Here is a 6,094-nt window from a genome sequence, read left to right on the forward strand (position 1 = left end):
GAGTTGTTTAAGAGAAAAGAAAGGCTTTTGATAGCTGAGAAGAGTAGAGCTGGAGGAGTGAATGCAATATGACACATATATAAGCTGAGAAGGAGGTGTAAGAGGACAGGAAGGCAATAAAATGGATACAGTGATGGGAGGGATCCAACCAGCTTTTCTGCTGATGAAAAAGGGAGGAAGGGACCTGCATAGACAAAAACCATGTGAGCCAAGGAATGGAGTAAGAAAAGGAGTTCGGTGAGAGTGAGTGGAAAAGTTGGTTGGATTTCCAGCTTTCCCAATGTAGTGTATCAGCCTCATAGAGCATCCTAGACTCACTATGGTCCCCTCTCCAGCGACAATGGGCAGAGATCCAATTTGGAATCACCTAAGTAAGAATTGTGGCACAAAAGACCTGTGGAGGTTGTAAATGTTTTGTAATTTTTATTTCATTTGGCCTTCAGCCATCTTCACAGTAAGAGATGACTTTAGGATAAACAAGAGGTACCATTGCCTACCTCTAATATTCAGCAACTGACATTCAAAAAGGAAACATACTTCTTTTTTTTAGTTTCCACCACTTTACCAAGACACACCTCCATAACAATAACAAACATAACAATAACAAACATAAATACATATAAACAACCACAACCACCCTCCACCAATAACACATATACAAAGCAAACAGCAAAAAAAGGAAACATACTTCTGAATGGGTCTTACAAAGTGTTGCCATATTACTTTGATGGTGGGATTTTACCTAGAATCTGGGAATGTCACCAAGTCCTTCTCTAGCACATAAACATTGCAACAGACTCTGCTTAATTAAAGGGATTAATACTCCTTAATTTCTTTATTTTATTTATTTACTTCGTTTATACCCTGCCTTTCTCTCCAGTGGGGACCCAAAGAGACTTACATTGTTCTCCTCTCCTCTATTTTATTCTCACTACAACCCTGTGAAGTAGGTTGTGCTGATTAGCCCAAAGTCGCCCAAACACGTTTTCGTGGCTGGGGGGGGGGGATTTGAAACTGGTTCTTCCAGATCCTAGCAGGATACTCTTGCTACTACACTGTACTGGCTCTCAGACTGTACTGTAGGTAGCTCAGATTCCTAATTCATTTTTTAAAATCAAAGAAACCTCTACACTTTTTCATTTCCGAAATAGAAAGCAAAACATGAAGACAGTTTTCTGCTTACACTATAGAATGGGAAAAGATCAATCCCATCTTCCCCTTTTCTAGACAATGAGGGAAAACATGGCTGTGATTATAGGTAAGGGAAGTCCAATGGAGGATTTTGCTTTTCTATTGCCAAGAGGGCCTGCACCGGCAAGGTAGCTCTGTCTGTGTTTTCTGCTGATGTGATTCCTTGCAGAATGGGTAAGATACAAAGGAGGTGATAAATGTTTTCATTTCCCTCACCCTAATACTATTGCCCGAATCCATTCTACAATGAATGCATTTCTTTATGTTTTTCAAGAATATGTCGGACTTGGCCCTTGATTAGTCTGAACTTCAGCACTAAAACTCATACTGGATTAGTTATCCTCTCTGTTTGTCCAGCCTAACAACAATACCTGTCTTGGTTGGTAAGGCCCACTTTCCAACTAGTACAGCATAATCATCCAACCGCAGTCAGGCCATATATAAGATGGTGGCCACCCTGTTTAATTTTCAAGATCTGGTATTCAGAAGCACACCTCACAGGATTATCATGAAAGAGAATTACATAGCACTATGAAATGCTTCCTTGAGTGCTTTGAAGAAAGGAGGGAGAATTTTTTTAAAAAAGAATCTCCCTGCATCCTAGTTGCTATTGTCTAACACAAGCCAGCATTGCATATATTCAACCAGCTTCCACATGCACTTCAGTGAAGTTCTATGTACGCTTCCTTTTGTGTTTACCCAGAAGAGAGTTGTCCGTTTAACTGTATGTGAAGCTGCAGGTAGGTATCTGCCTCAATATATCCTCCAGAATGGGGAAGCGTGGCACCATGGCAGCACCAGAAGCTTCACGGGTTCAGTTCCTTGGATAATCAGCTAAAGGATTCAGGAACTGGGAAGGATCTTTGCTTGCCCGAGACTCTGGAGAGCTGACAGTGCTAACCAAGAAAAGCAATGATCTGACTCAGTATAGGATAGCATCATATGCTCAAAAGATGACTGAAGGCAAACCTGATCAGTTTCAACAGAATTTGTGTCTATTCAGTGTTTAGGATCATGGCACAAGAAATGCCACTCACCTAGTGGGTCCAGTCTGAACAGCTTTGAATACAGATTGTTATTGTATTGGTTGATGAATTGCTTTTAGATGTCTATGATTTTATTGTTATGGTGCTTTTATGATGTCAGCCACCCTGAGCCTGCCTAGGCGAGGAAGGCGGGGTACAAATTCAAATAATAAATAAATAAATAAATAAATTTAAATACAGGCCTTTACCAGTCTGTATGCACAGATTTCAACTTCATTATCCCTTCCAATTAATGCCATGGTCTTTACTGGGATGTGAAAGTGTCACTTCTTGACACACATTAGAGAAATAATTTACTTCAGGATAGCCTCAGTTAGTTAATCATGACCCTCAATTTGAAGAAGATCTGACTACACAGCTAAAAGATTATTCTGAAGCATTGTATTTTTCTCATTTTATTGCATTTTCATTTAAATAATGGAATGCCTTTTCTCTCTCTCAAACAAAATGAAATATTGCACATTTGAGAGAGAAATGTGTTGTCAATATAAGAAACAGCAAGCTTAAACAAACCCTGTCAAAGCTGATCAACATACCTTGGAATACTGTTGAAAGTAACAGTACCATCTGGCAACAAAAAATAAACAGAACTTTCTTGAGTGGGATCAGTTAGACCTTCCTGCTGGTTGTGAGGCAACGTTTTCTCCTAGAGCTCTTGGTTCCCCCCCCCCCAACTGATTTCAGTAGTTTTTGGATTTGACAGCTGAAGAAGTATCATAGCTGAAAGGAGAAGCATGTCTATCCCTTCTACATTTCTAGCATTTGTAATCCCAGTGCTATATTTTGCTATCAAATATTAGAAACTTTGAGCATACCTGTAAAGCAATTTGAGGTCAAACTACGCATTGTATTTGAGCTCAGTGATCAGATATCCCTACAGGTTTTTTTAGTCATAAAAAGCATGGGTGCTTATATGTACATCTGTGAAATCATCCTTTCCCAGACAAGGAATGCCTCTGGAGGCCAGGCCTACCCTCACTGTTTTCAGTTGATGGCAGATATGGTGCCTGCTTCTCCTGCCTCTACTGCCTGCAAAGGACAGTGGGAGTTCGCAGCCAGGCTGGCTTCTGCTACAGGGCTCCAGCTGGCTCTCCTCCTCCTTTACCAGCCATTAAGCTCCATTAAGCCCAAACATACCTGAAATAGCTCAACCTATGGCGATGCCAACCTCCAAGTGTGGCTGGAGATTTACAGTTATTACAACTGATCTCCAGGCAACAGGTATGCACTTGGAGAAACAGCCATTTTGGAAGTTGGACTCTAAGACATTATGCCCCAAATCCCATCTTTCTCAGGCTCCACCTCCAAAATTTCCATATATTTCCCAACCTGGGACTGCTCATCAAAGCTTAGGACCTAGCAGGGTTGGCCACAGGAAGTACTTGCATGGAAGACCACCAAGGCAGACTCAAGTCTGCTCTGCAGAGGAAGGAAATGACCAACCATCTCTGCTCATCTCCTTCCTGTGAATAGGATATCACGAGTCAGTTACAACTCAAGGGAACATTCTTTTTCTTCTTTGGGATATTTTGGGTATTTCCAAGCTGAAATGAAATCAGGTGTTGTTTCATGATGGGAATACCCTACCCCCACTGTTTGCCATTCACAGGCATTTTTCAACTACTTATTGTAACTGCTATCAGCTGAGCAGTGCAGATGAGCAAAGATAGGATAATAGCAATACATTAACATTACAAGTTGTGACATTGGACTAATGCAATGCTGTAGTCATCGTAAAGACTTTCAGACTGAAGCACTTCATAGGAGCCGGCTATTTGTTACTTTGATTCAGTTCTCATCACCTACACAATTAAATTTACTTACTTACTGGCACTGTAAATATTCATGACATTCTAATATTTACCTGTGTATGACTCTGACTGATTAGTGCACCTCAGTTATATTCGCTGAATAATCTTTGCAACAGCCCAGCGGGGAAGGCCAACTGTGCCTTAGTGATTTAAAACCTTTCTATCCTGCGTTATGTCCTCAGACTCAAGGTGGCTAACAATGCCAAAACAGGCTGCAACAACACAAAACATACTAGCCAAATGAGCAAATTTAAAATGCACAGATTAAAATGCACAAATTAAAAAGCACTCAACATTAATACACACAGAGAATTAAAAAACCCTACAGATGACAAATTAAATTACACAGAATTACCCACAGATTACACACAATAAAAACAGACACAGCCAAAAATGCAGAAACAGTTTAAACCATCAAATGCTCCCTGGAATAAAACTGTCTCACATGCCATCTTTAATGTATCAAGTGAAGTTGTTTCTATGCACCCACTCTGGTAGGCCATTCCAAATGACAGGACACTCCCCTGCCCCGGGGAAAAAGCCTGTGACCTAAATATAACTATACAGACAGTCCTAACTGGGGGGCACCATAAGGAGAAGGCACATGGGAGTATGCATATTGGGAGATGTGGTTTGGCATACTACTTAGGTGCAGCAGAATGAATGTAAATATAACATCAAGTCTTGCACATGAGTGTCTGTTGTGATCATATTGATTAAAGTTCTAAAAATTGTAAGACTGAAAACCACACTTAATTCACAGAGCATAAACTGATGAATCTGGGTTCAATTTTTCATACCAACAGTTATCCTCTTGAGAGTTTTCTTGCTTAAGTGACCAAGCCTAGGAAACTACTTCAAATTCTGAGAAATTTGATCCGCACAGAACCAGAGGTGGTCGTACCACAAGGCTAGGTGAGATGGGCATCTCAAGCAACAGACTTAGGGACGTCCTAAAATGGTGGGAAATCATCAGGTATTTACTTTGCTGGTAATGTCACTCAAATAAAGCCTCTCACGATTGCTTGTTGGATTTTGCCAGAAGTTTAAATTTTCTGCAATAGGCTCACTGTTTGGCCTTGGGCAAATAATCTTTTTTTCCCCATCAGTTTGTGAATTATGGGAATATTGACCTAGATCTCAGGAACTCTGCCAGGCCCTAAATGAGGAAAACATAAGTAGGGAAATTAATTTTACAGATTATACTTATATTCACAAAGTATTCTTACAGCTAGGGATGACAGTGAGAGCTGGGAGATTCTGCAGGGTAAAGCCAGCAGAAGAGAGTCTAATTCAACCAAGGTATAAAAGTACAGCACATGGTGTTACAGAAGCAGGTGGAATTTCGTTTGATATTTCTGCCACTCTGCTGAAGAAGCAAACTATATTGTTAAGATGGTCCTTTTTGGCACAATGAATAGCAATCAATGAAATGCCAAAGAAATCTCAAAGTGCATAGATATTTTCTGTTATTATTGTTAGATCCTGTGTAGTATATAGAATGTAAAAACCCTGTCAACCTGATGCCTTGCCAGCTGCAAAAGCATCATCATCAGTATAGCTGTTCTTTTAAACTACCTTAATATTTTATCTCATTTAATTTTTTCCCAATTATTACCCTACACACAGAACAGTTTAACTTCAACTCCTTTATACGTGCAACACTTATCAAATTGCAGCATGGAAGTACAATTCCAAGTAATGCTTCTGTTATGGCAGATCAAAGTAGCACCACTTTAAAAGCAAAGACTATGCCTGATAGGTTGGATTAGTGAACACACACATACAAACTCCTGATCCAAAATTACTTTTAGTTAATCTAGTATGCTCCTTACTCTACAAGCTATGGCTACTGAGATGACTTATACCCACTTTAACTAATTTGTTATGTATTATACAAGGCATATAACAGAGTTCTGAAAAACAATTAGCCAATAACTACATCACAATAAAGGCAGTATGATAAGAAGCATAACAAAAATACTGCAGAACTCCATGTCTTTTACATTTCCCTATGTTAATTCATTATGACAAGCTCAACTGATA

Source organism: Gekko japonicus, unplaced genomic scaffold (assembly GCF_001447785.1).
Source record: "Gekko japonicus isolate JY-2015 unplaced genomic scaffold, Gekko_japonicus_V1.1 scaffold268, whole genome shotgun sequence".
NCBI lineage: Eukaryota > Metazoa > Chordata > Lepidosauria > Squamata > Gekkonidae > Gekko > Gekko japonicus.